Raw genomic sequence first — 19507 nt, 5'->3', positions numbered from 1 at the left:
TCATTGCTTTATTAGGAAAACTTATATTGTCTCAGACTGCTAATATTTCTTCCCTTGGTGACTTAAACAGAATGCCATAAAGCACAATGCAAATTGTAACGCTGACTAGTAGAATTTGAGGACTAGAAGGCCAGATCATTAATTTTTTTTTTTTTCAAATTCTTCTTTAGTTTTGAGAGAGACAGAGTGTGAGCAGGGAGGGCAAAGACACACACACGCACACGCGCGCACACACACACACAGAATCCGAAGCATGCCCCAGGTTGTCAGCTGTCCTCACAGAGCCCGATGTGGGGCTTGAACCCATGAACCATGAGATTATGACCTGAGCTGAAGTCGACACCTAACCAACTGAGCCACCCAGGTGCCCCAGATCATTGTTTTTAATTAACAGTAATGATAGCTATTAGTAATTGCCTACTCACAATCATGAATTACTGAGATAAGGAAATCTATAAACTACAGTAATAATTTGTGTCAGTCACAATTCAAAGGCATCTACTATTTTCTGGTATTAAAGAAGAGAGCACATAGTAAGAACTCAAAAAACTGTGACTTTTAAATAACATTTTATTATCTTCATCCGAAAACCCCTGAATTGAAAACAATGAATGGTTGCACAAGCTATTATGCCTAAATCGGGGTTACCTAAACTTAGAATTAGTTTAGAATGATTTTATAAATCTATATAATCCTTTGAGGCAGTGAGATTAGAAAATTTCATGTCTGGGAATTTAGGTATTCACATTGTCATATTCACAGAAATGGTATAATCGAGGGTGAGGGAGTAAAAACTAAATGAAGTTATTTTGATTTTAAAATATTTTGGGAGGAAAATTCTTTGATTTTTTGGAGATGATTGGAGACATCTTGGCATGTTACCAAATGTGTCATTGCCCATAGTTTCTGTAACTAAGTAATGAAGACCAGGAAACACAAGGGAAGAAAGCATCTTTCTGATTTGAAGTGGAGCTTCAGCCTAAGTCTGAGTTCTAGTAAATTCCTCTGTTCCTTTGTTGCTCTAAATATTGCTCTGTGAATTATATACCAAGGTAAAATTGTTCTCTTCAGTCACTAAGGTTCCAGCGATGGTTCTCTGATTAGAATGAAACATATATCAATAATGTTTGTTCTCAGATTATTGGCCTATAAATAATGGTCTTCGCAAATAGAGTAATTCTATATTATTTCACAGTGGCAGAATTTTACAGTAGAAAGAGCACAGTCTTCTCCAGAAGAGGTCATTTCTCCAGTCAGAAGAGGTCATTTACTAGCTATGTGACCTTGAGGAAAGTACACATTTTGTGTTACTTTCCTCATCTGTAAAACAAGGTTGATAACCATCTTAACGAAGAGTTGAATCCAGTGTTAAAATATTAAATATTAAAATATTTCACAGAGGTAAGTCAATAAAAATGCCTTAAGTTTCTTGAAACATATTAGTTTATCAACAGAAGCTCTTCTAGAATTATTATTTAAAAAAAATAATGTTTATTTTTGAGACAGAGCGTGAGTAGGGGAGGAACAGAGAGAGAGGTAACACAGAATCTGAACCAGGCTCCAGGCTCTGAGCTGTCCGCACAGAGCCTGCCGTGGGGCTTGAACCCATGGACCAGGGGCTGAAGTCAGACGCTTAACCGACTGAGTCACCCGGGCGCCCCTAGAATTATTTTTAAATTCCTACTCTTCCCTTTTGTACATTTCTAAAATTAATTTAATCAAAATAAATTTCTCGTTTGTGGGAATTGATCACAAATTGAAGTACATTTTAAGTAATTCAGTTATTCCTTCAGAAGAAGTCTGTGAAAAAGGTTAGAATAAATAATTTTATTTGTAAATAAGTTGACTATTTCCAAATGGATTGAATTGTCAAAATTATTCATATTAGAATTAGAACACTGTTTAGTTCTCAAAATAGAAATCTTTGGGAAATTAAGAATAATAAATGCAATAGAATAGTAATTGTTATGGATCCGTGATCGTTCTGCCTTCAGTGAAGCTTTATTATTTGACCAAAAGGCATTTTCATTGATGATGAAGTCCTCCTCTTCTGGCTTGGTGCATCACATCACTGAGTTCGGTACTCTTCAAGGCGTGCAATTCTCCCTCTGCCACATTCAGTAGGATTTAAGGGCTATTTGGGAGGCTCAAGAATTCCCTAATATAATCTCCTGGCCACAGGCCTTCCCAGGTCTCCTGCCCAAAGAAATGGATCCATGCTGTTGTTAAATATATACAATTGTGCTGGTTTTCATGGTAGTCACCCATATGCAGCTTTCAGGAATTTGAAATGACTATCAGACTAGTAAGACTGAGAAGCTTATTCTTTTTTTTTTTTTCAACGTTTATTTATTTTTGGGACAGAGAGAGACAGAGCATGAACGGGGGAGGGGCAGAGAGAGAGGGAGACACAGAATCGGAAACAGGCTCCAGGCTCTGAGCCATCAGCCCAGAGCCTGACGCGGGGCTCGAACTCACGGAGCGCGAGATCGTGACCTGGCTGAAGTCGGACGCTTAACCGACTGTGCCACCCAGGCGCCCCAAGCTTATTCTTTTTTAATTGTGTTTTTAAATTAAATTAAATTTAAATTAAAAAAACACTGAATCAGTGTTTTGTGTTTGTAAATATTTTTCTGGTAAACAAAATTATTGTTTTTTTAAACTACATTTTCAGTTAAATCACTGAAAACTTAGCATCTGAATTGAGATGTGCTAGAAGTATAAAATGGATACCAAATGTCAAAGATTTTCTACAAAAATTTTAAATATCCCATTAACAAGTTTTTGTATATTGTTACAAAAATAATGCTGTTATTTTTGATATATGGGGTTAAATTACATATATTGTTAAAATTTATTCATGTTTCTCTTTAGTTTTTTTTTTCCCTGTGGCTATGAGAAATTTAAAATGTCTCTTGTGACACTGTTTCTATTTCTATTGGACGATGCTGATATAGAGAGATGAATGAAGCAAAAATACCCCCATTGAGAATTAAATGCTAGCCTCAGATAAGTCAAATTAGGCTTATAATGTGAGTTGGGAGAGGAAGAGTACCTTGTAGCAGAAAGAACAAAATTTGTCTGCTCTTAAAGATTCGAATTCAGAAACTGCTCTAGTGTTTGTCTCAGCAACTAGTACAGAAAACTGTCTTTTAGCTAGAGTGCTGACCGTTTTACCTAATCTATAATTGCTTAGGTTTTCCCAATTCACTTGAGTATTAGTAAATTTTCGGTCACACTGTTCTTAGGAAAAGAAACTAGAAAGTTATTAAACCAGAAGAGTAGTTCTTAAAGTATTCCTAGGACCATCAGCATCCGCATCACATAGCAATCTTAGTAAAAATCCAGATCCTGCAGCCTCTCCCCAGATCCACTGATCAGAAAGTCTGAGGATGAGGTCCAGAAATCTCTACCAAAAGCCCCCTGGATGATTCTGATGCACACTGAAGTTCTCAAACCTCTGAAATACAATATTCTTGTGCTGGAATATAGTTGTGCTGATTAATAAAATCACTAATAGGCTGAGAAAACAGTGAGTCAATAGGTATTAATGGATGGCTAACTATAGGGCCATGATTATGTCCTAAGGAACTCATTAAAGGAACTCATTAAAAGACAATCATGGCTACCCTCTTCCAACAACTTCTTATATTAAATCGTGAATTTTAGAAAGACCTCTAGATGGGTTTTCCTGGTTATAGTTTGACTATTATTATCAATTGTCTTAATTGAGTTTACTGTTTAGCATTCTCAAACAACACCTGATTTATTGTGATGAAAGGAATTCTAATTGACCACATGCTTTTACTTTTAATAATGAACACTGGATCACTGAATGGGATAATATGTGAGTTTTAAGGCATCTCACTATGCTTCATCCATTTTGATGAAAAATGATTGTGTTGCCTTTTAAGAATGTCAGAATGATTATGTAACTTTTATGGTGCTAAATTATTTTGAATATGACATTCTTCGCAGGAAGAAAAAGGGTGCTTTAAGAAATTACTTCAGAATCTTACTAATTTTTTTTATTTCAGAGTTTGCTTGTGGAAATTAAAAAGAAAAAGACAGTTCCTTTGTTCAGAATTGTTATCTTTGCTATTAATTTTAGCACCCTCAATATTTAACTTTAAATATTTAAGAAAGGAAAGCTTGTCTTTTTGTATTTTAAATTCTCATAATAAATTTCTCTTTCATTATTCATTTAATTTGAGGAATGGTTTTAAGTCTGTAAAATACCATGCATTTGTTTTGTAAACATATTTACTTCTTTCAGGTTAGTTCCAAATACATCAAAATGAATTTTTCCTTCCTTTAAAAATGAACAATCCTTGACTATATCCTTGCATAAAACTAAATATAGATTTAAAAGAAATAAAACATGAATTTTACATTAAAATGTGAAATAAAAAGTCAATATATGCATGTACTATTTGAGTACATTTTTCTTTTCTTACCGGCAGAGACAAGCCAGCAAGAAAAATCTATTAATTACTATCACCTTAAAAAATGCCTTTCCAAATACTAACCCCCCGACACCCAAGATACAATTTTTTAAAAAACAGGACAAATATACAAGAACACAGGGTAACTGGTAATACTTTAAAGCTAGGAGTTCTTCAAAAAGCATTCAACATCTGAAGGAATCAAAGTCCTAGCACTTTGGCATGCAACACCCATATCAACATTGATGATTATTATATTTTATAATCTAAAGTACAGGAATAAAAAAAGCTATTGCAGCTTGTTGTGCTGGTGGTTGTTGGTATTAACAAGTGCTATTCTTGTTCGTGTGCATGACTAATGCCTTCTTAAAATGTAGTAATTTGACCCAATAATACCCTATTCCATTATGAGTGGATAATAAAGACATAATATTTTTTACCATGACAGGTGGGCTTGAATGCTTCAAAGAGCACTTGATGGAATATTTGGAATTAGGACTTGAGGCATCCTGGAATTAAACTGCTCTAATCAAGGTTTTTAAGTTGGACATGATGCAGGACGCCTGAGCGGCTCAGTCGGTTAAGCATCTGACTTCAGCTCAGTTCATGATCTCATAGTTCATGGGCTTGAGCCCTGCATTGGGCTCTGTGCTAACATCTCAGAGCCTGGAGCCTGCTTTGGATTCTGTGTCTCCCTCTCTCTCTGCCCCTCCCCCACTCATGCTCTGTCTCTCAAAAATAAATACATGTTAAAAACATTTAAATTGGACATGATGGGTGAAATTACAAACTAATTGACATCGGTAATAGCATATACAATACAAACTAAAAATACTAATGCTGAATATGACTTGCCTTAAATTGGTCTGGCAAAAGCCCTTGGAAGGCTGTTTACTTTCCTTGTCTACAATGCTGCACCTGGGCAGCTCACCTTTCTAAACTGGGCGATTTTTTTTTTCACCAGCCTTCCTTTTTCCTTCTTTTAGATACCCCCAGGCTCCTGCCGCTTTGTTGTGATGTTGTGTTGATAAGAGCTCTACTGCTCTGGTAAAAGATAAAATATGTGTATTTCTGAAGCTTTTGAGTTGGTTCTTTCCATTCTGAAGCTATTCACAGTGTATGTGTACACACAGATATATAGATATTTATGTGTATATATATGTGAAATGAAGTATTTTATATATAATACAAAGCTACTCTCTTACACTTAGATAAACACAGGTAGTACAGAAATACAGAAAAGACAAATGTATAATTGATGATCCTTGGATTTTCTAAGGCTTTGAAATGAAAACCAGGCATGCAAATTGTTTGACCAAAAATGAAAATGTTCCCTTGTGTGACAGCAGTTTGTTTCACTTGCACCTGTGTTTTACTATGATTCACAAATTGGCTGAAATTTGGCCTTTAGCATCCTTTCAATCTCAAAATGTTTAAGTATTCTAGGGGTGGAAAGAAAGGAGGGATTGAGCATTTGTATACTTATATCTGATTTTAGATTAATTTTAAGTTTATGAATACAAGATTTGTTTTGAATACAACTATCTGATAAAATAGGAAAGACTACTTACATATACAAAACAGTCTTCTAAAAATTTAAGAGCTAGGTTATAATGATTGATAATATCAGTGTTTACCTAATCTTTAAAAAATATTAATCCATTGATTATTCCTTATGCTTCATGTCATTTAACAGAGAATATATATGCAATACAATAATAAAATATTTTTCCTGAAATTAAAAAAGAATGTTACTTTTTTTCAAAAGTTAAAGGGAATATTTATGGAGGAAAAAATACACAATATATACAGCATTCAGACCCCACAATTACTATATTTGAGCATTGAATTTGGCACTGAATTTCTTGACAGCTTAAGGAAAATGTGGAAAGGGCCAGTTAAAAAGGAGAAAACATCTGTTTCTCTGGGGAAGCAAAGCTGTCCTTGCTACTGAAAAAATAAAAGACATTTCTTCAATGAGTCTTCAACCAGAGGGTCTTTGGTGATAGATATATAACTAACTCTGCTCAAATACAACCCAACAACAAACCTCCTGAGAGAGCTCATTTTTTATAAGGGTTCATCAATGAAAATCACCAACAAGCATTAAAAATCAACTCTTTGTTTTATTTCAAAGACAAAACTGAGAATTTCCAGCAAGAATGTCTTTCAAAAAGTCTATTATTCTCATTTCTTTCAGTTGTACTTTTGCTAAATAAGAGACCGTTGAAAATTCTTTTATATGTCTGGAATTTGAGATACAGAAATCCTCTGTCATTCATTGGGAATGAGACTTTTTTTTTTTTTAATAAGAAAAGCAAACCAAAAATATTGGCCAGTATCAAAAACCCAAAAGATAACAGTTGGTAGAGACGTGAATAAGTTGGAACCATCGTGCAGTGTTGGTGGGAATATAAATTGGTATAGCCACTATGGAAAACAGTATGGAAGTTCCTCAAAAAAACTGAAAATAGAACTACCTATGATTCAGCAATTCCACTTCTGGATATTTATCCAAAAGAATTGAAATCAGGATCTCAGAGAGATATTTGTATTCCCACGTTCATTGTAGCATTATTCAATCACCAAGATGTGGAAAAACCTAAATATTCACTAGTAGCTGGATGGGTTGAGAAAATGTAGTATATAGATTAAATGGAATATTATTCAACCTTTAAAAGAAGGAAATCCCGGGGCGCCTGGGTGGCGCAGTTTGTTAAGCGTCTGACTCTTGATTTGGGTTCAGGTCATGATCTCATGGTTCAGTTTATGAGATGGAGCCCTGCATCCGCCTCTGTGCTGACAGCACAGAGCCTGCTTGGGATTCTCTCTCCTTCTCTCTCGGTCCCTCCCCCACTCACGTGCACACTCTATCTCAAAATAAAGAGAAACTTAAAAAAAAAAAAAGAAGAAGAAGAAGGAAATCCTACAATATTTGCCAACATGAACTAACTTTGAGGAAATTATGCTAAGGGAAATAAGCCGGTCACAGAAGGACAAATGCTCCATGATTCTACTTATATGAAATATCCACATTAGTCACACTCATAGAAACAGAGAGTAGAATTGTGATTGCCAGGGCCTGAGGTTGTGAGTGGGGAACGGAAAAATGAACAAGTATAATGTTTCAGTTGTGCAAGATGTATAAGTTCTAGAGATCTACTGTACAATATCGGGCCCATAGGTAATAGTACTGTATTGTATGCTTAATTATTTTTGAGGATATCTCTCATATTAAATGTTCTTACTACAATGAAATATATATATATATATATATATATATATATATATATATATATATATATAACAGGGTGTCTCATCTCTCACAGCAACATTATAATTATTGTTTATATTTCCATCTCCATTATTGTGAGCTCCTATGGGTGGGGACCACTTTTCATTTACAGTGTAGTGCCTGGTACATTTTAAGCACTTAATAAGGAAAAATAAGATAGTGTAAAGATTGTTTTACCTTTCTCATTAGTACATTCTGTGGGACCCTCTTCTATTTTTGAATCTTAAAAATGATTTTAAGATAATATATATATACATATATTTTTAATTGCATGGAAGATTTATTCATACTGCCTATTTTTTTAGAAAGTGACAGCATCAAAGAGAGACATAAGAGGGTTCAATATATGTTGCTGATTATTTTGGTTTGAGCCAATATTTCAACTATTGTGTATTCAGATTTGATCTGTCATTATATTCCCCTACTAGGGAAACAAAGCATTCATAGAAAATGAATCCTAGAAAGTTGTTCAAGATTATATCATATAATAAATAGAATGCACAATGAAGACTTTGAAATATCTATGTATATTTTTCTAAAATTCATGTGTGTCTCTTTAAGAATCTGACTATATTTATTCTGATTATAATGCAAATGAAAGCTTTGTCAAAAATTATCTTGTTTGAAATTCTTTCCAAAAGTGTTAGCTCCACAGTACTTCCTTCAGAAATTCTCTGGGAGAAAAAAAAAGAGGAAAAAAAAAAAAGAAAAAAATTCTCTGGGAGAACAAATTCACAAGAAAAAATAATGTAAATTTGTAAAAGCCTTAGGATCAACCATTTTTATTTTGTTGTGAAATTACTTTGTTTCTAGAAAATAAGTTTGTATTATATAAAATAGGAAAGTGCTGTAAACTTTATCTATATCTATATATAGTGTATATATAGGGCACAAGGGACAAAGCTTCTTACCTTTGTTTTTCATTTACTGAAAGCAGATAAACTTGTATTTCTTTAAGGAGTGCCGAATTCATATTATAATAAGTATTATTCTTGTCATTATCACACTTTTCTTTAATCAGTCAAGTAGGAAAAAAGATCCAAATAAGTCTCCTTTTTAATTTAGAAATGGGCCACTACAAACAGCTAATGCAACAATTCAAATTTCCAGACATCTGATTGATTTGCATAAACCCATAATCTCTCTCTCTAACCCTTGCTGAATTTCCAGAGATGTAACTTGGCCCGCCTCTCTAGTCAAGAGCCTTAGTGCAGTCAGGCCCTGCTTTTACCTTTATTCATTTTTGAGAGACAGAGAGAGACAGAGGGCAAGTGGGGGAGGAGCAGAGAGAGAGGGAGACACAGAATCAGAAGCAGGCTCCAGGCTCTGAGATGTCAGCACAGAGCCTGACGTGGGGCTCGAACTCACGGACTGGACCCTGAGATCATGACCTGAGCTGAAATCAGATGCTTAACCAACTGAGCCACCCAGGCGCCTCAGGCCCTGCTTTAAGCAAAATGGTGAACTTGCCTCTGGTGCTCACAGACGCCTGTCGGTCAGTGCTGCCCACTGTGCTATCATTTTAAAGATCACATTGACAACACATTCCCATACCATTGACATTTATGTTGCAGACCAGGGGTTTGCAACTCTGGCCCATAGGCTAAAAATAGTCCAAATATTCCTTCAATTTGCTTTCATTTTGTTCCTGATAGTATTTTGTCTGAATGCCCCTGTGTCTGATCTGCTGTAGCCCCAGACCAGTCAGTCTTGTTTTCCTTCCAGCCCATTACACTCATTTATAATAATCACTTGGCCCCTGAAGATACATTAGTTCCCCATCCCTATGACAGCTCTTGTTTTCTGCTGAGTAATGTTAGACATCTTTGTTCAAATCAAATGTGTTGATATCCTAATAACTACTAATGAAGGGATCAGTTCTCTTTAGGTAACTCGTGTTTTTCCAGCGAGAATCACCAACATCATAATGTAAGAACACTAAACAGACAATTGACTCTGATCAAATGTTGGTTTAACAGACCATCGTGTTGGGAATTTCTGAGACTAAATCCAAGTTCATAGCAAAAGATTACAGTTATTGGCGGTCATTGGTTGTGAGAGATTAAGGTGTATCAAACTTCTGTGTTTCCAACAGATGAGAATTTATATTATGCTTTATAATTATGTACTTGCCATATAGCCCCACCATCCTTCAACTAGATTGTAATCCATCTGGGTGAGTGTGCGTGCTAAATATCTATGTCTCCTTGTGGCACATATCTCAGAGCTTTACGTGTGGAAGGCTACCTATATAATTGATAGGAGATTAAGCCAGGTCAGAGGAGAAGATATTTTCTCATTTCCTATCTCCTGCTGCAACTTCACATGCAAAGAGATTTTTAAAAAAATTAAAAATAAAACATGATTAAATAAAAACAAGTTTTTTAAAAAGTCCTGAGTGATGAGTATGAAACAAACACAAACACAGTTTATTTTATCAAAGCTACAGCTCTCTTACCTTATCTCTTCGATACCCTGCAGTTGCTAATGCATAGGAACCATGGCTTGTTAGATGTTCACATGTGTGCCATGGTAAACATAAGATAGAATACGCTATACAAAACTGCTACTGCTAAGGAACCACAGGTAGTACCTGTCCTCAGAAATATTTTTCTGATAAGAAAAGATGGGAAATGCTATCACGTATTGTATTTTATTATTTATTTATTTAATTGTTTTTCTATCATGTGTCTTACATTATCTAAGACAAGAATCTGTGACCTTAGGTCAGCTATGTTACCTGGATGACATGAGGAGAAAACCTCTAAATCTGCTATCATTATGTAGGTGCTTGAGCCCACTAAGCTCACCTGAGATAGATGGCAGAGTATCTCACTGGACAAACTATCATAATCCCAGTTGACTTCTGGTTCACTCAATATCAATGGGAAGGTCTCCTTGTCAAACAGTGTTGGCTTGCTGCTTTTTATGTGCCAGGCTTTGTCTTGGCACCTTATGTACATTAACACATTCAGTCCTCTCAAGAATGCTTTGAAGTTCAGATTATTATACCCATTTTACAGATACGATCACTAAGATTTAGAAAGATTGAATAACTTACCCAGTGTTGTGACACTGATCAGCGGTAGATATGAGATTCAGACCCTACCTTCTTTGATTCTGGTATCCGATCTCTCTCTCTTTTTTTTTTTTTTGTCATTCATGGTATGTAAAAACAACTTTTTAAAAAGCTAACTTATTATAGAATTTCACATGTCCTGATGTGCATGACCCTGTGTCTTAGATGTGTACATAAGTAGGACACAGGATGCTCTCCTCTTTCACTATAGAAATGGAACCAGTCAGAGCAAGGAGTTCACAATTACTATCTTAAATTGTTGATGAATCCCACAGACATAAACTCCTACTCTGGGCACATCTCAAGATTAAGTGACGAGAGATGGTCTCTGTTCTATGGAGGTTTCAAATGCATCTCAGTGTGACCCGAGGAACCTTCAGTGTCACAATCTGAATGTGCAGCTTCTCTGACATTCTTCTCGTGTGCTAGATTTGGAATGGTATATTTTCAGACATAGCAGTGAATACAAATTTTGGGTCCTGATGATAGGACTCAAGAATTGCTATGAGCCAATGATGGGACGATGCCCTCAGGACTGATTTCACCTTACTTTAAGCATCTGAGTGGGATATTCCTTTGGAAAAAAAAAAAAAGTGCCCCTGGAACCAAAATAAGAAATGTGAAACACACTGGTGTGGTCTAGATTCCTTGTAACTGTTGTCGCTCCTTCCTTCTTTTCTCTCTCCTCCTTGGTGACCAAACTCTCCTGAAAGTGTAAAGTTTTAAACAATTTCATTCCAATCTATCCACTAAATTTTGTAATGATAAAAAAGATTTTAATGGAAAGTAATTGTATTATCTAATTACTGATCATATAATATTAAATTATGCAAGGCATACCTTAATTTGAAGCTAATTAATAAGTCCTTTTTTATCTAAGAAATGAGTTAACTGTCCAAGTATATAGATTTTGTGGTTACTTATTCATTTAAGTGATATTAAAAACTAAACCATGTTCTTAATTACTGACTGGGCAACATAGCTGAAAGCGCAATGAATAACTTAAGAAGAAAAAATACAGAATGTAATTTCACTAGCTCTGATATGTATTTTACTCAAGGTTATGAATTAAAACCTTTAAAACTATTAAAACCACAGGATATCAAGAATAAAATTAATGTGTTTCTATACATATTAATAAGGCCATTTTTCTGTGTCAAATTCTTCTAAGACTTAAGTCATACTGTAGTTTGAAGTTAGGCTTTTTGAAAGGCATTATCATGTACTAATAATAGGAACACATAAATGATACAATAAAAATTGGTTTGGTAAGTCTAATTAGTACAGCAACTTTAGGCAATTCATTCAAGCAAAAACTTCCCTGAGACTCTTTTTTCATATGGGCAATGGAAGTAGACTTCAGAGTATGAGAGAGAAAAAGAGAGAGAAAACATTATAAGGACAGTGGTTACATACTTGTGGAGATCACCCTGGCAATTAACATATGAGTGCCACAGCTGTAACATTTTCTCCTGTGTTTCTTACAATCTTCTTCTTTTTTCTTTTTATTTGTATTTATTTGAGAGAGCAAGAGAGCAAGTGCGAGAGGACAAGGGGCAGAGAGAGAGGGAGAGAGAGAATCCCAAGCAGGCTCTGTGATGTCAGCACAGAGCCCAACTGATGTGGGACTCTATCTCACAAACCCCAAGATCGTGATCTGAACCGAGATCAAGAGTTGAATGCTTAACCAACTGAGCCACCCAGGTGTCCCTCTTCCCAGTCTTTCTAGACCAGCAAGGAGTGGAGTTGTGTTCGAAGAGGGGAGAAAAAAGTGATACTGTCTGCATTGTACTTGTTGCTTATAGGCAAAGAACATGGAGTGATTTTACATGCACATATGTCAGACATCAGGTATATGATATGATATGATATGTCTGAGTTAGCCCCTGACAGATAAGCAGCCAAATCCTTCCTTCTCCTTTCCCCATCTTTTCTTTTTCTTTCTTCCTTCCTTCCTTCCTTCCTTCCTTCCTTCCTTCCTTCCTTCCTTCCTTCCTTCCTTCTTCCTTCCTTCCTTCCTTCCTTCCTTCCTTCCTTCCTTCCTTCCTTCTTCCTTCCTTCCTTCCTTCCTTCCTTTCTTCCTTCTCCTTCTTTCCTTCTCTTTTTTACTCCCTCCCTCTCTTCCTCCTTTCTTTTCTTTTCTTTTTCTTTTCCTTTTCTTTTTTATTTTTCTTTTCTTTTCTCTTTTCTTTTTTCTTTTCTCTTCTTTTCTTTTCTCTTTTCTTCTTTCCTTTCCTTTCCTTTTCTTTTTCTGTTTCCTTCCCTTCCCTTCCTTTCTTTCTGTTTCACTCTCTGCTAGCCAGTTAGCTATTCATCCATCTAGCTTTATTTCTTTATTTTACCATGAAATTTCCATCCAGAATAAAGACTACTTTTTTTAATTTCTGAAAATATGCCTGCAAATTTTGAGATGAAAAACAAGTAATTTATTTTCATCATTCAGATTAAAAAGTTGAACATCTGGATAATTCTCAAAATTAAGGTACTTCGTGTTGATAAATTCAAGTGCACTGATGTTAACAGTAGCTTATATTTGGAATTCTTACTTAGAATGAAAGCGTAATATAAAAATACTTTATTATAAATATACTTTTTTCACAGAACTTTCAAAAACAATATACCAACATTTACTGAAACAATCTATAAAAACCACATGCGTTTTTAAGCTTGCTTTGTTCCTGATAGAAGCGTGAGAGTTCTGAAACCACACTCCCAGGGTCCAAATCCTGGCTCTAGGACCACTTTGGATTTTATATCCTTGTGTGCCCTTGGATGGGTGACAGCTTTATCTCTGTTTTTGTTTTTGTTTGTTTTTGTTTTTTTCTGAGGTTGTAGTAAGGAAAAGGTGATAATCAAGCTCATAGAATAGTGCCTAGCACATAGTAGGTACTCTGTGAATATTGGCTCATATTACTAGTTTTAGTAGAGGTTTCAGAGCCATTAAAAAGAGGGGCTGATTAAATTATTGGAAAATCAATAGCTCAATTAAAGTGGCGCAGTCTCAAATTAATGCCCATATTCAGGGGGTTCTAAATTCTAAGCAACACTGGTCTCAGACTCTTTACTGAGAAAGTGGTCCAAAAGAACCAAACAAATCAACGACTAATAAACAAAAACAACAACTAAAACAATAATCCCACTCATTTCTGCTCCCCCTACATAACAAACACTCCAGAAAAATGGAAAATCCAAATGGAGAAAGGCTTCCTTTTTAACTCCCTTACTTGAATGTTGAGAAAGTCACATTTAAATGACTGCAAAAACTCCAGTGAAGAAAATCAGGATAACTAGCCAACAGCAAATTATGATCACAAATCAATAAAGCAGTGAACTGTTGAAAAACTTTTGATAGAAAATAAGACGTGGAGGGAATATACTAAAAACGACCATAGAAGCAGGAGCTACAATGATAGGGTAAGATGTTAATAGAAGAGTATGGGTTTTATTAAAGTGTTATATTTAAGTTCATCAATCTTAAGAACAAATATTGCTAACTGGGGTATTTGTTTCAGGCTAAATGTGATTCATAGCACTTAAAAACACTGGTGTTTCTTGATTTATGCTGTTTCATGACAAGCAAATATTTTCTTTCAAAAGTGAAATATATGTATAGATGACAGTATTTTAGATGGATTTGTAAAAATAAAAGAAAATGAGGAAGTAGTGCAGACTCTTTGCATAACGGAACCTATTCTCACTGGGCCCATGTCAGCTGTTCCTGGCAGATTGGTAGCACTAGTTGGAAGAGGTCTAGGAGACTGTGACTCTCTCCAAACCAACCTCACCAGCTTTCCTCCTCCTGCTCTCTTCCTTCTGTCGGCTGGTCATAACTGTGGAGGTTAACCAGCAGTTAAAAGACATTCTATCCCACTGGCCCAGACTGAACTCCATTCTCAATTCAAAGCTTCTGAAATATCGCTGTTGGTAATACAGGGCAGCGTTGCCAAAGACACCCTTTTCCCTGAAGTATGTACTGAAATTATCCAGAACAACTAGTGCCGCCTATGGAGTTTTTAGGAAAGGAAGGGAATCTCATGTTTATTGACTACCTGACTACATTTGGCTGTCACTACAATCCTGGGGTAAGGTGATCCACCTGCTCTTTTTGTGGATGCGAACAATGAAACTCAGAGAGTCATTTGCCTTATGTTGCCAGGTATGACAAGGAGTGGCTCTGGCGTCCTCAGGCTTAAGCTGTTTTCCACTACTTGATGGAAATATTTGAATAAAATTAAACACAAAGCCACTCAACTAAAAGTTAATTATTCGGTGCTCAAGTCAGTGGCTATATAATTGACAATAGGAGAATGAACATATCCTGGTAATGATAATGAGAAAGAAATAAAATATTGGGGTCAGTATTGTTATTTCCATACCGAACATACAGAGCTTGAAGAAAGGAGTGCTAATCTGTAGTTAATAGGCCAGCGTCTACAGAGTGGCTCTGCCACTCATTGATGCTAAGAATATGGGCAAACCGATCTCTCAGAACCTCCATATTCTGTAAAACCAGACCACAGAATGGTCGAGAGGATTAAATAAAACAGTGTAATAGAGAATCTGTAATATATAGTAGCTCAATAAATTCTTGTTAACTTTGTATTAGTAGCATTGAGGGATGGCTCTTTTTTTAAATCTTTAATTTGCTGAAGAGTTCCACGGCTGTTCTACAAGCAGTCCGCATTTCACAAAATCCAAATTGTAGCAACAATGTAAATTCAGACTAAATGGGAGTTTTGCTTGAATAAAAATCAAGGCAATTTCTCAAACTTGTTTTTTTTTCCCCCAAAGGAGATCAACATTTGTTTTACTCAGACATAGTAGTTATTAGCTCTTTGAGCTGCAACTGGAATGCGCTCAGTACGTTTAGAAAGAAGAAACTCTGAAGTCTGGAATTACTGATGAATAAGTCAGACATTCATTTACATTTCAAACTGAAACATGCAGAAAAATTCTCTTTAATGTAGGTATCTCATGTTCAAGGCTGTGAGTAAAAGGTGTAAGAACTTTGCTGAGTTTTAATGACAACACTTTTTTGTATTCATCATCTTAGAGATGTCACCTTTGGGGGATACAGCTAAAGGGATTGGTAAAATAAATTTAAAAGAGGATATTTATTCAATCTAGTCTTACGTTGCCTTCCCTTCACAGTGTTTGCTGAGGCATCAGACTGGCAAATACATCTCTGTCAACATCTGCTCTCATTTTCCAAATTGACACCATTCGGAGGCAGAAGTTAGGATTAGATGTTATTCTTAAACTTTGGATCAGGCTATGAAATCAATATTCTGTCTGCTACAATAAAGCCTTCCTGAAAATATCTCACAACATCATTGGCCTAAGCCAACACATCCTGTGCAGGATACATGTTTATTTTACAATTTTCCAAAATTTGCCAGTAAATGCTAAGCTTATCAAATGTTGAAGCAAATGGATAATTTTCTGTAAATGGACTGGATCAAGAAAGTCCACTAATGAGTGGTCACTTATGAGTGTTAAGGGATAAAGAATTGATCAAAGAAATTAGACCTTACATTACTGTGAGAGGAGCCATGGAAGTGAAGGTCAGAAATGAGAGTTTGATCATCAGAGAAGCAATCAATCAGAAAAAGCACACACTTCCTGCTACCAAGTTGGACGGCCAAGAAGAAGCTTACATGTGAGTCTTTAGGCAAATGTTGCCTCTGATAAATTGCCACCTCTGTATTTCCACAATGAAGTGCCTGGTTGTGGCCCACTGTTGGATTAAAAGGGTCAACAGCGAGGAAGATGCTAGATGTAGTGGAGGAGAGTTAGGACAGGCTGTAACCTGCCAGGTACCTCTGCACCTGTCAATCATAGCGTCTGATGACGGTGACCCTCACTGAGTAATGACTCCTGGACTGCTCTACTTTCACCTTCCAAAATCCCACGTAAACTCCCCTTCTGGCCAACCAGATTGGCAATCATACAGGGAAGGGGAGTTTGGAAACAGTTTCCAACTTAACCAGATACATGGTTTGAACCATCACGTGTTTGGGGCACCTGGGTGGCTGAGATAGATGGTTGAGCATCCGACTTTGGCTGAGGTCATGAACTCGTGGTTCGTGAGTTTAAGCCCTGCGTCGGGCTCTCTGCTCACAGCTGACAGCAAGCCTGCTTTGGATTCTGTCTCCCTCCCTCTCTGCCCTTCTGCTGTTCATGCTTTCTCTCTCCCTCAAAAAATAAATAAACATTTAAAAAATTAAAAAAAATAAACCATCACATGTTCCATAACGCATATTATGGATGCTGATTCCATTGCTGGCCATGGTGAAGGCTGTTCAGTCTCCTTCTGAAGCTATTTGACTTTATTCTCTTCTCAGAATAATGTAACAGAAACACTTGGAATCATTGTTGTTCTTACAGCCTGGATGTATTTCTTGGATGTTTTCTTCATTAAATCTCTCCAGTGGCTTTGTTTTTTCCTCATTGGTAAAGCCAACGTCCTTACGATGACCTAAAAGGCTTTGAAGATGAACTCCTCATGTTTTTACTGATCTTACCTCCAGCCTTCTCTCTTCCCCTCCCTCAGCTACAGCTACCCTAGCTGGCCCCCTCACATTTCCTTGAAAATATCTGACGTGCTCCTGCCTTAGTGCCTGTGCATTTGCTGTTCCCAACATGCTTTTCCCCAAAATATTCACATGACTCATCCTATCACCTCTTTTTTTTTTTTTTTTAAATACCAGGACTATTTTATTTAAAACTGTACCCCTGACTCCCTATTTATCTTTCTTGATTTATTTTTTCCCATTGTCCTTTCCACTATCTAACAAACTGTATGTATTCCATATCAATTTTGCGTGGTATCTTTTCTCCCACACTAGAAAGTAAGCTCCATGAGGACAGAAAGAGTTGTCTATATTATTTACTGCTGTACCTGACACATGACGAACAGATATGCCAGTAGTAACCGCACAACTATTTGTTGAATCTATTCAATAAAACAATCAGTCACAAAATTGTTTGGTCATTCACAAGGATTGTGCAGGGGTTTTGCGTTACAAATGCAAAGAGTAATTTTAGATGCCATATGTCAAAATTAATGCTAGAAAAATCAAAATTCCAGTTAGTTTTTCATTCTGACTTTCATCTCAGTGAGATGAGACTTGCAACATTTAGGAATATTTGTGGAATTTACCTAGCTATCTAAATTTCCACCTTTGCAGGGTTTTGAAACAGCCACTCACAAATGAAAATTTTCTCGGTCATGATAAGAAATTTGCTTTCCTCCCAAAGCCTTAAGTTAGTCACTTTTCTAACGGATCCCCCTGAAATTTTAAAAGCTTGGGCTTGGAGACTTAGAGGAAAAACAGTTCAAAACCAACTGTCTAGATTTATCTGTTGATTTCTTACATTTGACTGTGTAATCATTAATCTTTAAGGACCTCGTGCTCAAAACATGTTTTTGGCAGAAAATTATGTATGTTAAATGCTAAAACGTCTTTACTTGTTACCTCAGTGATCTCTTCCCTTCCACTGCTTTTATTTTTTCCACCTTCAATCCAAATTTTATCTTCTTCATTCTCTCCTGCCACATTTAATTGTTTCCATTTGCCTAGGTCAGGAGAGTGTGCATAAATAATGTTGATTGTTCATAAACATGTGGATTTAATTAATAAACAGAGGGACTTAATAAATATGTAAATTAGGATTAATAAGCAACCCAAATTCAGTCTCTTGTCTTACCACTTAAAGCAGCTTCAAATTGTGATTTCTTTTTATTTCCCTAAGCCTCACCTGTTTAAATAATAATAGACAATAATAGAGTCTATCTTTATGGGGACCAGATGGGTAAATACACATAAAACATTTAACAATGCCAAAGACATAAGCACACATTGAATCCATGCTATTATTAATATTACTATTGATAAACGTGGATATATGCCTTGTCTATAATACTTCATCACTCTCATTCTCTGTTTCTTCAGGTGTAAAATGAGAATATTAAACTAGCATATCTTGGGTGAGCACCTGGGCGGCTCAGTTGGTTGGGTGTCCAGCTTTGGCTCAGGTCATGATCTCGCAGTTCGTGAGTTCGAGCCCCGTGTCGGGCTCCATGCTGACAGCTCAGACGGAGCCTGGAGCCTGCTTTAGATTCTGTGTCTCCCTCTCTGTCTGCCCCTCCCCCACTACACTCTGTCTCTCTCTCTCAAAAATAAATAAACATTAAAAGACAATTAAAAAAAACTGGTGTATCTTTAACCTCCTTTGCAGCCATAAAATTCTGAGTCTATAATATACAGATTAAGAGTGTAAATGTATGTGTCTGTATGTTTAAGCATATGGCATAATTTCTATTGACTTATCTCTTAAATGAATTAAACAACGATGGTAATAGAATATATAACATCATTGTACCAGTTTATTATAGTCCTTATTCATGACTGATACCTGTTCTAATAGCTACTTCTGAAAAGGAAGAAAACCATATTCATTTGAAGCAGTACCCTTTTCAAATTGTGAATTTATAAGATTTTTAGTCTAATGACTAGTTCAAATAATGTCTTCTGCAGGAAATCTTATCTTTACAAATACATATTCTCCCAAAAGTTCTAAGTCAATTGTTTAGAACTGCAAAGCCTTTTACAAAGACATAAGGTTAGAAATAGAGGCCACACTTGTTTATGCTTGAGAAAAGTTAATGCAGTTAGGATAAGGGTA

General features: G+C 36.0%; 1 protein-coding gene and 1 long non-coding RNA gene across 9 annotated transcripts in view; one reads left to right on the top strand and one right to left on the bottom strand.

Annotated features, from left to right (window-relative positions):
- Nucleotides 1–19507, top strand: part of KCNH7 (potassium voltage-gated channel subfamily H member 7) — a 488027-nt gene that overhangs the window by 37231 nt on the left and 431289 nt on the right. The gene's annotated exons all lie outside the window — the stretch shown is intronic.
- The window catches only part of LOC121030626 (uncharacterized), a 70087-nt gene that overhangs the window by 34542 nt on the left and 16038 nt on the right, over nucleotides 1–19507 (bottom strand). For all 3 annotated transcript variants that reach the window (XR_005790331.1, XR_005790329.1, XR_005790330.1), the window contains exon 3: nucleotides 18298–18398. This is a non-coding gene — a long non-coding RNA (uncharacterized LOC121030626). The remainder of the gene's footprint in view (nucleotides 1–18297; nucleotides 18399–19507) is intronic.

Source organism: Herpailurus yagouaroundi, unplaced genomic scaffold, assembly GCF_014898765.1.
Source record: "Herpailurus yagouaroundi ecotype Mexico unplaced genomic scaffold, PumYag 140, whole genome shotgun sequence".
Taxonomy (NCBI): Eukaryota; Metazoa; Chordata; class Mammalia; order Carnivora; family Felidae; genus Herpailurus; species Herpailurus yagouaroundi.
The sequence above is the reverse complement of the archived record's forward strand: the minus strand, read 5'-3'. Positions and strand labels throughout refer to the sequence as shown.